At 52.2% G+C, this 14,567-nt stretch overlaps 1 pseudogene; it reads left to right on the top strand.

The window, feature by feature from the left end:
- Positions 1-12,741: 12,741 nt before the first annotated feature.
- On the top strand, positions 12,742-13,669 carry LOC138078814 (mitochondrial import inner membrane translocase subunit TIM14 pseudogene; annotated as a pseudogene).
- The last annotated feature ends 898 nt before the right edge of the window (positions 13,670-14,567 follow it).

Below are 14,567 nucleotides of genomic sequence, written 5' to 3'. Positions count from 1 at the left end.
ATGCAGGACCTTAGTTCCCTGACCAGGGATCGATCCCCAGGCTCCGTGCGCTGGGATCTCAGAGCCTTAGCCATTGGACCATTGGGGAAGTCCCAGCAGGTGGATTCTTAACCACTGGACCACCAGGGAAGTCCAGGCTTTAGGTATTTTTAAGTCTTTTTCACAGATGTGAAAAGTCAGACTCCAGCTTTGTAGAAACAGCCTCAGCGGCATCCTACCAAAGCCAGGGATCTTCCTGCCCCCGCTTCCTCCCACCCCCTATCCTTCCAGCTGTACCATCCACCTCACCTGTGTTCCTATTGCCATGGTGAGGACAGCCCCCCACTGCTCTGGGGCTCCTGGGTCTGGGGGGAAATGGGTGGCAGAGAAGGGCCCCAGAAACCTCCCGGGAGAGAGGAGACATCAGAAAAATTCCAGGAGGGGTGGTCCCCAGCCCTGGGACGGTTAGGGAGGAGTAGGGTCTTGAGTTCCCAGCCTGATATTAAGCTGGAGTGTGTGGAGGTGAAGGAGGGCAGGGCAGAGCACTGGGATTACAAAGGAGCTGTTGTCCCAGGAACACGCAGGCTTGTGTGCCTCCATCCTGCTGCCTCTTCTGAGAGGGAAATAGCAGGTTCCGGGGAGCTCCCCTCCCCTGAGTTCTGCTGTTTGCTACCTACTGGAAGTCCCCCCACCCCTTCTCCCCGCCTCTGGAGTGACAACATGGATATATATTTTTTTCCTTCATTGTTCTCATCTGTAAAATGGGATGGCGGCATGCCCCTCCAACCTCCATCCTACAGGGTTAGAGGGAGGGTCAGAGGAGATAGTCATCAAAGGTTTAGTGAATTCCCAGCTGGAGTTTCGGCTTCAAGACCCCTCCTTCCCTCTCTTCTGGCCCTTCTGATATTGTAATCCTTTCTGTGAGAGCCTCTCAAACCAGGTGAACTCTAAACCCTACAAAGCCTGGATTGTGCTGGATGGAAGGAGGAGCCTTCCAAAACAGGGACTTCTCTCTAAACGCACTCCGCAGATGAGAAAACAGACACAGAGAGAAGAAGCAAACTCCCCTGCTGGTCCAGCGGCTGAGGCCCCACGCTCCCGATGCTGGGGGCCTGGAGCTCATCTCTGGTCAGGGAACTAGGTCCACTTGTTGCAACTAAGACCTGGTGCAGCCAAATAAATACAAGTAAGTATTTTTTTTTAAAAAGAGGGAGGAACAAAGCAAGCCATGATCTCATTGATATGTGTAAGAATGTTTCCAGAGGGGTCTCCAAGGTGAAGACATGGTGTCAGGCATATAGTAGGCATGCTGGACTCAATAGGTCTGCAGATTTGGAAAACTCAGCAGTGGCTGCAGGACTGGAAAAGGTCAGTTTTCATTCCAGTCCTAAAGAAGGGCAATGCCAAAGAATGTCCCAACTATCGTACAACTGCACTTATTTCACAGATTAGCAATGCTGTGCTCAAAATCCTTCAAGTTAGGCTTTAGCAATACATGAACCAAGAACTTCCAGATATAGAAGCTGAGTTTAAAAGGCAGAGGAACCAGAGGTCAAATTGCCAACAGTCATTGGATCTTGGAGAAAGCAAGGGAATTCCAGAAAAACATCTCCTGCTTCATTGACTACGCTAAAGCCTTTGACTATGTGGATCACAACAAACTGTGGAAAATTCTTAAAGAGATGGGAGTACCAAACCACCTTACCTATCTCCTGAGAAACCTGTATGTGAGTCAAGAAGCAACACTTAGAACTGGATATGGAACAACAGACTGGTTCCAAGTTGGGAAAGGGGTATGACAAGGCTGTATATTGTTACCCTGCTTATTTAACTTCTATGCAGAGTACATCATGAGAAACGCTGGGCTGGATGAAGCACAAGCTGGAATCAAGATTGCCGGGAGAAACACCAACAACCTTAGATAAATAGATGATAGTACTTTAGCGGCTGGAGAAGGAAAAGGCAGCCCACTCCAGTCTTCTTGCCTGGAGAATCCCATGGACAGAGGAGCCTGGCGGGCTACAGTCCATGGGGTTGCAAGGGTCAGAACACGACTTAGCTACCAAATCACCACCACCACCACCACTTTAATGGCAGAAAGTGAAGAGGAACTAAAGAGCCTTTTGATGAAGGTGAAAGAGGAGAGTGAAAAAGCTGGCTTGAAACTCAACATTTAAAAAACTGAAATTATGGCATTTGGCTCCATCACTTAATAGCAAACAAAAGGGGGGAAGTGGAAGCAGTGACAGATTTTCTTTTCTTGGGCTGCAAAATCACTGGGGTCAGTGACTGCAGCCATGAAATTAAAAGACGCTTGCTCCTTGGATGGAAAGCTGTGACAAATTTAGACAGCACATTAAAAAGCAGAGGCATCACTTTGCCAACAAATGTCTAGTCAAAGCTATGGTTTTTCCAGTGGTCATGTACAGATGTGAGAGTTGGACCATAAAGAAGGCTGAAGGCTGAAAAATTGATGCTTTGAAATTGTGGTGTTAGAGAAGACTCTTGAGAGTCCCTTGGACTGCAAGGAGATCAAACCAGTCAATCCTAAAGGAAATCAACCTTGAATATTCATTGGAAGGATTGATGCTGAAGCTGAAGCTCCAATACTTTGGCCACCTGATGGAAAGAACGACTCTTTGGAGAAGACCCTGATGCTGGGAAAGATTGAAGGCAGGAGAAGAAGGGGACGACAGAGGATGAGATGGTTGGATGGCATCATCGACATGAGTCTGAGCAAATTCTGAGAGATAGTGGAAAACAGAAGAGCTTGGTGTGCTGTGCAGTCACAAAGAGTCGGACACAACTTAACAATCGAACAACAGCAACAAACGTTAGCAGAACAGATGGAGGGAAAAGGACAGTTTAGGGACAGATAGGGGATAGAAGTGCCCCAGGAAGGGGTGGGTGAAAATATTTGCCTTGCAAGGTTCCCAAGTAATATGCAGATTAAATGAACAGGAGGAAGCAAAAACTGTTTGAAAGGAATTGGGCCTGTAGAAGGCCTTGGCTTCCTGTCAGTCCAAAGAAGGATCAGATGGCACATGATAATAGCGATAACAATAACAATAGTAGCTTGCCATGATCCGTTCAGATCCCTCAATCCCAGTGCCAAGCATGTTCTATTACTGCCTGCAGTCCTTACCTCTGTCCCATGTTACAGACACCGGTGCACATGAACAGTCCATGTATCAGTACAGGCAAGAGAATCCTGGTGGCCCAATCTTACAGATCAGAAACCCGAGGCTCTGAAAAAGAAGGCCAGCCACTTGTCAGAGACCAACCAGCCCATGGAGAGCAGAGGCAGATTCAAGCCCGAGTCTCCCTACTCCGGCTGCAGCGTCCTTTCCACCCACCAGAGCTGGCCTCAGCTTCCCTTTCCCCACTGAGAGTTGCTGGCCTGTCCCAGGGCCAGTGGACTGTGGATCGTGTTATCGGAGAGCAGCCCGCCCCCACAGGGAGCCCCTTCCTCGCCTGGGAGCCTCCCTCCCAAAGACTCTCTGGATCCCCCCAGCCCTAGGTAAGCCTCTCCTGCTGGGGCCATGACCGCATCTCTCTGCAATTCAGGGATCCATGGGCCAGCAAACCCTCTGTGCCAACTTAGGGTTGAGTTTTATTCTTACTGTGATTTGCTTTGGTCATTCATTTGGCAAATATTGACTGACACCTACCGTATGCCTGGCTGGGGTGTGGGTGATGGAGATCTAGAGATGACGCGTTCATGACAGTGATACAGGGCTCACTGCCAAATGGGGGACACAGTGGAGGAGAAACCAGCTGACCAGAAAATAGAGCTCTGGGCAGCTGCGCACACAGCAAGCACGCAGGGCAGAAGAGTAAAGCCCGGGAGTGCGAGGAGAGTGGGGGAGGGGTGGGCCCTTTAGCCACGATGTCCAGGGAAGCCACAGTGAGGATGCAGTCTTCCTGAAAAGACTTGAGAGACGCGAGGACATTCCCATGTCAAAGGCCGGGGACAGGAGGAGAGGGCAGCTGGGAACCCCAGGGAGAAGGTTGACCAAGCGTGTTTGCCAAGCGCTGGCCTCAGCATCCAGGGCCCACCCTGGGGACCCAGGGGTCAGAGCAGGTTTTATTTAATTTTATTTTTCTTTACTTTTACTTTATGCCTTGCCACGAGATATGTGGGATCTTAATTCCACCACCAGGAGGCAAACCCATGTCTTCTGCTTCGGAAGCATGGAGTCTTAACCATTGGAGATGTCCCCAGTGCAGGTTTAAAATGGCTGTCTCTCCATGCGCCATCCCAGACTTTTGTCCCAGCCTTGGGAACCTCTTGAGATCAAACCAGTCAATCCTAAAGGAAATCAACCTTGAATATTCATTGGAAGGACTGATGCTGAAGCTGAAGCTCCAATACTTTGGCCACCTGATGTGATGAACTGACTCCCTGGAAAAGACTGATGCTGGGACAGATTGAGGGCAGGAGGAGAAGGGGACGACAGAGGATGAGAGGGTTGGATGGCATCACCGACTCGATGGACATGAGTTTGAGTAGGCTCCAGGAGTTGGTGATGGACAAGGGAGGACTGGCGTGCTGTAGTCAGTGCGGTAGCAGAGTCGGACACGACTGAGCGACTGAACTGAACTGACTGGGAACCTTGTTGGGAAAATCCTGCAGCTTTGACAGAGACTCTGTGATACCAGGAGAGACCCATCAGAGGGTTTCGGGGTTCTCTCCTGAGCTGGGCCTGAGCTCCTTGCCAGGAGCTAGAGCAAGCAGCTTCTCACAGTGTTCCACTTGTGCCCGCTTGGTGGACGCTTTGTGGGGGCACCTTCCCAGGATGAGAGGCCACTGAGAGCCTGGTGGGCTGGGTGTCTTGCCTGGATGGCCCCCTGAAGGGTGGATCGCCCCATTGCACAGGTGGAGAAACTGAGCCTCAAAGAGGGGTCCTGATGGGTCCACGGCCACACAGCCAAGGGACTGGAGGGCTGGGGCTTGAACCCAGGACTTTCTGACCTGTCTGACCTGGGGATCTGTAGCTAAGCTTCGGGAAGTCTGTGAACCCACTTGTTCTTCCCAGTCCTGTCCAACTCTTTGTGACCCCGTGGACTGCAGCACTCCAGGCTTCCCTGTGCTTCAGCATCTCCCAGAATTTGCTCAAACTCATGTCCATTTGAGTTGGTGATGCCATCCAACCGTCTCATCCTCTGTCGTTCCCTTCTCCTTCTGTCCTCAATCTCGGGTAAAAGCATTTTCTGAGGAACCTGCAGCCTGGTTGGCGAGGGCTGAGACTCCAGGTCACACAGCCCTGAGTTAGAATCCTGTCTCTGCCAGCTATAACTTGTGTGGCCTCAGGTAGCAATTGGGCCTTTCTGAGCCCATCCCCTGTGAAGTCCCCCCAGCCCAGGGCTGCTGTGAGGATGAACGCACAGTAAGCTCTCAGCACAATGCCCGATGCATAGTAGGTGGTGGATAAACCCAGAGGATGTTATTGAAGACAGGGTTTAAGAACTGATGAAGAGTTTGAGAGAATCCCCTGGTGGTCCAATGGTTAGGAGTCCACGCTTTCACTGTCGAGGGCGTGGATTCAACCCTTGGTCAGGAACGAGGATCGCATAAGCTGCATGGTGTGGCCAAATTAAAAAACAAACAAGCAAAAAAAACTGATGAAGAGTTTGACATGTTCACACAGAAACTGTTATCTTGGAGGTACATCATCTATTTAATGAAATACGCTTTATAAATCAGTGTGTCCAGTATAGTCCAACATTTAAAGGAAATCCATACAGAAAATTCTGGAAGGAAATTCAGTCCTGGGCTAAGACCCCATGTGAGGGGTGTGTGTGTAACACTTCTGTTGTCATCCCTGGAGCTGTGGGGGAAGGAAGGGGTATTCATGAGGGGCTCATGGGGATTGGTCTCTCTCGAGCCTGGTGATGGTGGTCCAGGGTGGGAGAGTTGAACGTGTGCATGGGCAGTGCCCCCTGGGCCTTGGGCTCAGAGCCTGGGCTAGGCCAGCCCCACCTGGACTTGCTGCCAGGCTGGTGTAGGCTGACTCTGCAAGGACCAGGCTGTGTGACCTGTGTTGCAGCAGGACCCTGGGCTTCAGGCTCTGGAGTCCAGGCTGTGTGACAGCTGCGGGCACTCTGAGAACTCCCAGGGACTGCGGGGCTGACTGAGATCAAGACCCAGGGCTGGGACCCCACCGTGTGGTGGGCCTCCGGCCGGGGGCCAGTGGACATGGAGAGGAAGTTGGAGGTGGGTTGAGAGCCCTGGGTGCCCGTCTGGAACCAGATACTTCTCCAGGTCCTGGGGAGAGGCCTCTGGGGACACGAGACCGCGGCAGTGAGCTTCCTTTTGAAGGTCAAGGCCGGTCCTTGGCAGCCTGAATGACACCTGGGAAGCCCAGAGGAGGGAGTGATCCCTGCCGCCATTTCCCTCAACTCTCCCCCGAAGCTTTGGCAGGAGCCTCCTCACAGCCCTGAAGACACTTGCCAATGGATTTCTGCCCTCCGCGGCCCCCTAGAATCTCCCACCTGTTGCGAACCCCTGAAAATGAGCCAGTCCGGCCCAGGCTCCCCGGAGCTGAACTCCTGGGCCCCTTGCAGCCTCAGCCGGCTCTGCTCAACCAGGGCCTCTGAGCGTGAGGAGCTGGCGTGGGGGGTGCAGGGGGCACCTGACGCAAGAGAGACTCTGGCCTTGGAGGGAGGCCACAGCACTGGCTTGTCTAGAGCCGGAGCGCCACAGAGAGCGGGACACCAGGGCCTGAAAACAGAGGGCTAAGACCGCCCCCACCCCGCCCCGCCCCCAGGAAATGGAGTGGAGAACAGAAGTGGGCAAATCCTAGACGACAAAGAAACTCCTCCATCTTTGGGGACCGTTTTCTAAGGAACATAACGTGAAAGTCTGAGGTCGACCCACCATCACTAACTCAGAATGACATCTATACTTGCGCCGTCTCAACTGAGATTCAAAGGCTGTAGAATAAGTCTTAATATGATGTGAGTCGATTCACATAGAAGACTATTTTTCATTTGCCTTGAAAGTTGTGTGGCTCAGTTGGTAAAGAATCTGCCTGCAATGTGGGAGACCTGGGTTTGATCCCTGAATTGGGAAGATCCCCTGGAGAAGGGAAAGGCCACCCACACCAGTATTCTGGCCTGGAGAATTCCACGGACTGTATCCATGGAGTCGCAAAGAGCCAGACACTGAGCGACTGAAAGTTGTGTAAGGAACATACCAGAAGGTCAAGATCGGGTAACAGGTGTGGGGATCACTCAGTGGTCTTTTCTTTCTCTTGTACAGTATTTGTAACTTTTGCTATTCATGTGTATTATGTTTCTAGTCATGAAACAGTAACTTTTTTAAATAAAAAATTTTGACTGTACCATGCGGCTTTCAGCATCTTCAGTTCTTAAACCCTGTCTCCAGTAACAGTGTTTGGGTTTCTCCACCACCTACATCATGCTGAATTCCCCAAACACTAATTTTTTTTAAATATATATATTTACTAATTCATTTTATTTTTGGCTGCGCTGGGTCTTCGTTGCCGTGAGGGCTTTTCTCTAGGCGCGAGGAGCAGGCTTTCATTGCGGTGGTTTTTCTTATTGCAGTGCACGAGCTCCGGGGTTCTCAAGCTCCAGAACGAGGATTCAGCAGTCGTGGCGCTCGGGGCTTAGTTGCTCCACGGCGTGTGGGATCTTCCTGGATCAGGGATCGAGCCCATGTCTCCTGCAATAGCAGGCTGATTCACTGAGCTTCACCCTTGAGCCACCAGGGAAGCCCCCTCAACAGTAACTTTTCAATAGACATTGTGCTGAGTGAAGGAAGGTGGAAGAAGACACAAGAGAGAACACACTCTGATTCTGTTTGTATGAAGGTGGAGAGCAGGCGAAGTGGGTCTGTGTGATGGAGGGGCCAACAGCCCCCTCTTGAGGTGGGGTGGGTGTTGGCTGGAAAGGGGCACGAGGGAGATTTCTGGGGACTTCTGTCCCACACCGCGGTTGGAGGGGTATGTGTGTGCGTGCTCAGTCGCTCCGACTGTGTCCGACTCTCTGAGACCCACGGACTGTAGCCGATCAGGCTCCTCTGTCCATGGGGTTCTCCAGGCAAGAATCCTGGAGTGGGTTGCCAGGCCCTCCTCCAGGGGATCTTCCGGACCCAGGGATCAAACCTTCGTCTCCTTGCACTAGCTGAATGCTTCAGATTTGTGCACTCTGGGGTTTGTAAAATCAAGCTTGATACAAATTAAAATGCAGTAAAACAAAGCACAGTGAATCAGACCTGAAACAGCCAAGAGTGAGGATTTACTCAAGATCCAGATTCCTGGCTGCCAGGGGTACTTGGCAAGCTGAGCCCATGGTGGAACCTGAGGAGAAGCCACCGGTGCTGGTGACAAGGGGACTATCACAGTTGAAAACAGAGCCAGCACGTTTCAGAGCAGATTACGAGGCTTAACCAGCCAGGCCACTCCACTCAGAGCCAGGACAATTTAATAGGCACGCGCTCCGGCCAAGAACCGAAATGGCCGGTGTGACCAAAATAACCTAATCTCCTGCAACCTGTCAGGGGGATGGAGACCAGGCCTCCACTCTGTCAGACAATTCCAGGAATCCGGGGTCAGGCAGGGGGTGATATCTGCTCCTGAAACACTGTGGAGGCCCTGGGCAGCCGACTGTGGACATCCTGCAGCGATGGCCACCAGTGTCCCCTGCCAGGAGCAGGCTCAAGGCCCCAGGTTATCTCTCAAGTCGGGTCTGGCGGGAGGGACGAGACCCACGTGGGCGCCGGCAGGAAGGAGCCCCGGTCCCGCAGAACCTCCCTTCACCCAGAAATAACATCCCTCCTGACAGCCGAGTTTATCAGCACGATAGCAGATTTTTTCAAAACAATAACAGAGGTCCTAGCGGCTCCCTCGGCCCACACTCAGCAGGAATGACAGGCCATGGTGTCAGCAGCCGCTGCTGTCCACGCCTCTGCTCCAGGAAGGCCCCGTCTGTAAACCCCCGGAGGGGAGGCCGTGTACATGTTCACCCCTCCGCACCCCGCATGATGAGCCCTCGGTAGACGTCTGTTTCACAGATGAGTGAATTTCCCCTTTGCCATCCTGGTTTTCAGTTTGATTTTATTGATTTGTTTATGTTTACATGCACACACTGCTCTATTTATTTCTGGCTGCGCTGGGTCTTCGCCACGGCACGTGGGCTTTCTCTAGTTGGGGCGAGCTGGGGGCTACTCTTCCTTGCTATGGGCGGGCTTCTCGTTGCAGTGGCCTCTCTCGTTGTGCAGCACAGCCGCAGAGTGTGTGGGTGTGGTAGTTGTGACACACAGGCTTAGTCCACATGCCCTGGGGCATGTGGAAACTTCCCAGATTGAGGGTCGAGTCTGCGTCCCCTGCACAGGCAGGAGAATTCTGAACCCCTGGACCACGAGGGAAGTCCTTCCATCCCGTTTCATCATCAATAACAACCCTATAGGATGAGACCTGCAGCTCCCATTTTACAGAGGAGGAAACTGAGGGCCCGCAGGTGATGAGGTGCCTGCGAATCAGGACCCGGCTTCTCATTCCAGGTCCTGGGGTTTCCTCGTCTCACAACTGCTGATCATGGCAATCTCAGCTCCCCTTCTTCTGCCTGGAAGAATGATGAGGGGCTGGGAAACCACAGTGTTCAGGGCTGTTTTCTCTCATAGGAATTGTTTATTTATTTATGGCCTACCCAACTAGGGATCAAACCTGGGCCCTTGGCAGTGAGAGTGCGGAGTCCTAACCACCAGATTGCAGAGGAACTCCCAGGAAATAATTTCATTTTATTTTAAGTTCTGCGGGGGGAAATTCCCTGGCATCCCAGTGGTTAGGAATTGGCGGTTTCACTGCTGAGGCTGTGGGTTCAAGCCCTGGTCTGGGAACTAAGATTCCCCCAAGCTCACTGGAAAAGACTGTGATGCTGGGAAAGACTGAAGGTGGGAGGAGAAGGGGACGACAGAGGATGAGATGATTGGATGTCTTCACCGACTCAATGGAGATGAGTTTGAACAAGCTCTGGGAATTGGTGATGGACAGGGAAGCCTGGCATGCTGCAGTCCATGGGGTCGCAAAGAATTGGACACGATTGAGTGACTGAACTGAACTGAACTGAAACTTCACAGAGCAGCAAAAAAAAAAAAACACACAACGAAGTTCTGCGGTCTAGTCCTGTTTTCTGAAGAAGCGTATATCCCCATGAATAACGAAAGAAACGCACATAAAACAATACTGATACCGCCCAACGTGTGAGCCGTTGATAACACCCCGCGCGGGCAGAGCCGCGGAAACCCTGTCTTCTTGGGCAGCTGTACCGAGAACACACATGGATGCAGCCTCTCGGGAGGGCAGCTCGGTGTCTCAAAACATGCCAAACGCGCGTTCTCTGACCCCGATCGTTCACGGGGGGACATTCTGGGCCGGAGGGTAGTGTGAGGAAAGGTGTGGGGGCTGGAAGCTCAAGAGTGGACGTTTGCCTTGGAAGAAAGGGAGCTGTTCACCCAGCAGGTGAGGGACTGGGCTGAGCACCCCTGAGTGGACCATGCTTCCAGAGAAGCAGAATTCTGGAGAGGAGGCCCTGGCCTGAAACCTGGTGGTGGTGGTGTTCAGTGGTTCAGTCGTGTCCAACTCTGCGACCCCGTGAACTGCAGCGTGCCAGGCTTTCCTGTCCTTCACCATCCTGCAGAGTTTGCTCAAACTCATGTTCATTGAGTCCACGATGCCATCCAACCATCTCATCCTCTGTTGCCCCTTTCTCCTCCTGCCCGCAATCTTGCCCAGCATCAGGGTCTGGAAACCTGCATAGCCGCCTACATTGAGCTGGTGCCCACAGCCCTAGGAGCCCGTGCAGCATGGAATTCTCTTCTCTCTAATCTGGGGAAGCACGCTTTAGGAGCCCAACTCACAGACGAGGAAGCCGCCAGGTCAAAGCCCCAGCTGGAACTCGGGTGGGACTGACTCCCAGCTTCAGAGTCCCTCACCTGTTCACTCCCAGCCTGCCCTTGCGTCTCCCCTGAGCAGCCTGACTCTGGAGACAATGCAGGGAGTCCAAAGCCCCTGCCTTTGGGGGCCTTAGCATCTAGACGGGTGGTTGGGTTTGGGAAAAACTATTCAGCCGACCCTGTAGAGGTCTGAGTCCTCTGATACCCGGCGTCTGTGAGGTGGGGCTACTGATTCTGAGGGAAGAAGCGAAGCCCCATGCAGCACTGTCAGGACCAAACATTCGCCCCTGTTAATCTTCTGCGGGGCCTGGGCCAGGTCTACATGGGCCCCAGGAGAACCGTGAGACCTGGGGCTTCCCTGGTGGCCCAGTGGTTAGAGTCTGCCTTGCAATGCAGGGCTTGTGGGTTCCATCTCTGGTCGGGCATCTCTGATCCCACATGCTGCAGAGCAACTAAGCCTGCATGCCACAACTAAGACCCGACACAGCCTGATAAATAAACTTTTTTTTAAGTTTTTTTTTTTTTTTAAGAACTGTGAGGCCTGGGCCAGCCTCCTTGCCCCCACGAGCCTCACTCTCCAGCTGTGCTGAACAGGGAAATGGTGTCAGCCTTTGCAGCCATGGAGATGTGACACAGAGACCACGGTGTGACCTGGGCCAGGGGTGGGGGCGCCGTTTAATTCATCAGCCACTGCTTAGTCGCTCCGTCATGTCCAACTCTTTGTGACCCCATGGACTGTGGCCCGCCAGGCTCCTCTGTCCATGGGGACTCTCTAGGCAAGGATACTGGAGTGGGCTGCCATGCCCTCCTCCAGGGGATCTGCCTGACCCAGGGATCGAACCCACATCTCTTGTGTCTCCTGCACTGGCAGGTGGACTCTTTACCACTAGCGCTACCTGGGAAGCCCACTCATGCGGTGAGGACCCAGTAAGTTACGTTTCAAATGAATTGTGTGCTTTCTAATGCTGGTCCTGCCCTCTAAACAGAGCTCACAACCCACTCTTGGGCAACCATGGTGTCAAGAAATAAGCTATTCCTGAGGGGTTTTCCCAAGGGGGTCCAGGTCTTCATTCCCTCCCCATTTCTGTTCTCACCCATTTCTTTCTTTTTCTGGCCATGCTGTGCAGCTTATGGGATCCTAGCTCCCCAACCAGGGATTGAGCCCAGGCCCTTAGCAGTGAAAGCAGAGTCCTAATCACCCGACCGCCAGGGACGTCCCCTCTCACTGAGCTCACAGGAACTCTGCTCCTTTGGCTCCAGACCAGACAGCTCTCACCCCCAACTCCCACTGTGGGTCAAAAATGGGTGTGACAGAGCCAGGGCCAGTACCTGAGCCCAGCCCCCTCCTCAGTCCTTAGAGCAGTGGTCCCCAACCTTGTGGGCACCAGGGACCAGTTTTGTGAAAGATAATTTTTCCATGGACCAGGGTAGAGGGGTGGCTTTGGGATGATCCAAGCACATGGTATTCATTGCAGACTTTGTTTTTATTATTATTATATCAGCATCATCTCAGATCATCAGGCATAAAACCCCGGAGGTTGGGGACCCCTGTCTTAGAGGATGCTCAGTCTGGATCTTGGTTCTGGCCTTCTGGCCTCCACACAGCAGGGGCTCCGAGTGAGGGTGCTGGGGGCCTGGCTACACCAGGGCCTGAGTGTGGCACTGAGGCTGTAGGAGGCTTTGAGGGGGGGCGGGACAGCATTAGTGGGGGGCAGGTGAGGAGGCTGTGGGGCTGAGGGCCGTGTGCCTGCAGGGCCAGGCGTGCCGGCTGGCCTGAGTCTAAGCAGGGCGGTGGCTTGTGCTGGTTACTGAGCAACACTGGGCACCCCTGGAGGTTCGTCATGGCCTCAGGGAACTGGGCTGGGGCTCCACCAGAACCCTCGAGTGGTTCTGGCTGGCACCTTGACAACGGCAGGCTGGCCTCCTCCGCAGCAGCAGGAGTCAGTCAGGGCAATCAGTGACCGTCTCAGCTGGACTGATGATACCAATGGGCTTCATGGCATTGGGCAAGCTATTTCCTGCCTCCAAGCTTCAGGTTCCTTTTTTTTTTTTTTTCAGGTACCATATTTAAAGAGTAGGGAAATCATATCATATCATCCTTGCTACTGAGATAAATAAATAAACCTAACAACAGGAAATAAGTGTTGATGAGGATGTGAAGAGATTGGGACCCTTGTGCCTTGTTGGAGGGAGTGTAAAATGGGACTTCCTTGGTGGTCCAATGACTAAGATTCTGAGTTCCCAATGCAGGGGGTCCAGGTTTGAGCCCTGGTCAGGGAACTAGACCCCCACATGCTGCAACTAAGAAAAAAAATAAATGCTGTAGCCAGGGTGGTCAAGGTGTGGAATCGGTGGCTGCGGCCTCTAGGCCACCAGGCTCAGGGTGCAGGCAGGCAGGGGAGCCGGGCAGGACCCATGGCCAGTAGAGGGGGAGCTGCTGGACTGATCACTCCCGCTGCAGGACTTGCAGGCCGTTTTCTGCCTCCACTCAGGTCAGGAAGCATATGGAACCTCAAGCAAAACCAGTGTTTCAAAGTCTACCCAAATGTGCCTTCCGTGGCGGCTATGACAGAGGTGGGTTTGAACCCGAAAGGACAAAAGGGAGGCAGCACTGGAACCGGGCGTGAGTCTTACTGCCGATAAGGAAAGGTGAGCAATGTTTATCAGTGGATTATGCTTCTAAATCACAAGTACAGGGAGCATCTCCTCACATAGCAGTCGAAAACCAATGATGCTAAAGATTTACTAGAGGGTCAAGTTAAAACATGAAGTAAATGGATGATAGTTTTTTTTTTTTTTTTTTTTTTGCCAAGCTGCACAGTTTGTAATGTCTTTGTTCCCCAGAGACTGAAATCAGGCCCTCCACAGTGAGAGTATGGCGTCCTAACCACTGGACTGCCAGGGAGTTCCTGTATGGTGAAGTTGAAGTACTTATTCATTTATGTACCGGCTTCCCTGGTGGCTCAGATGGTAAAGAATCCACCTGCAATGCTGGGCACCCGGGTTCGATCCCTGGGTCAGGAAGATCCCCTGGAGGAGGGCATGGCAACCCACTCCAGTATCCTTGCCTAGAGAATCCCCATGGACAGAGGAGCCTGGCAGGCTGCAGTCCATGGGGTTGCAAAGAGTTGGACATGACTGAACGACTAAGCCCACACTCACGCACCAGCTTTTTTTAATAACGTGCCTCAAAACTTAAAAAAAGTTGTAGCCGCTGTAGAAAACAGTATGACAGTCCCTCAAAAAAAAAAAAAATGCACACAGAATTGTCAAAGGATCCAGCAAGCCCATATTTGAGAATATATCCAAAAGAAATTGAAAGCAGACCCTTGAACAGATATTTGAACACTCATGTTCAGACTTATTCACAATGGTCAAAAGATCGTTCACAACTCAAATCCGTGCCCACTGACTGATGAATGAACAAACAGCGTGGTAAATACATACAGAGGAATATTACTCAACCTTAAAAAGAAAAATAAACATTCCCACACAGGCTACAACAGGGATGAAGCGTGAGGATATTATGCTAAATGAAACAAGCCAGTCACCAAAAGACGGATTCTAAATGTTTTCACTTGGGTGAAACACCTGCAGGAGTAAGATTCATGGAGACAGAAAGCAGGATGGTGGTCGCTAGGGCTGGGGGAGGAGAATGGGAATTAGT

Source organism: Capricornis sumatraensis, chromosome 4 (assembly GCF_032405125.1).
Source record: "Capricornis sumatraensis isolate serow.1 chromosome 4, serow.2, whole genome shotgun sequence".
In the NCBI taxonomy this organism is placed as follows: domain Eukaryota; kingdom Metazoa; phylum Chordata; class Mammalia; order Artiodactyla; family Bovidae; genus Capricornis; species Capricornis sumatraensis.
The sequence above is the reverse complement of the archived record's forward strand: the minus strand, read 5'-3'. Positions and strand labels throughout refer to the sequence as shown.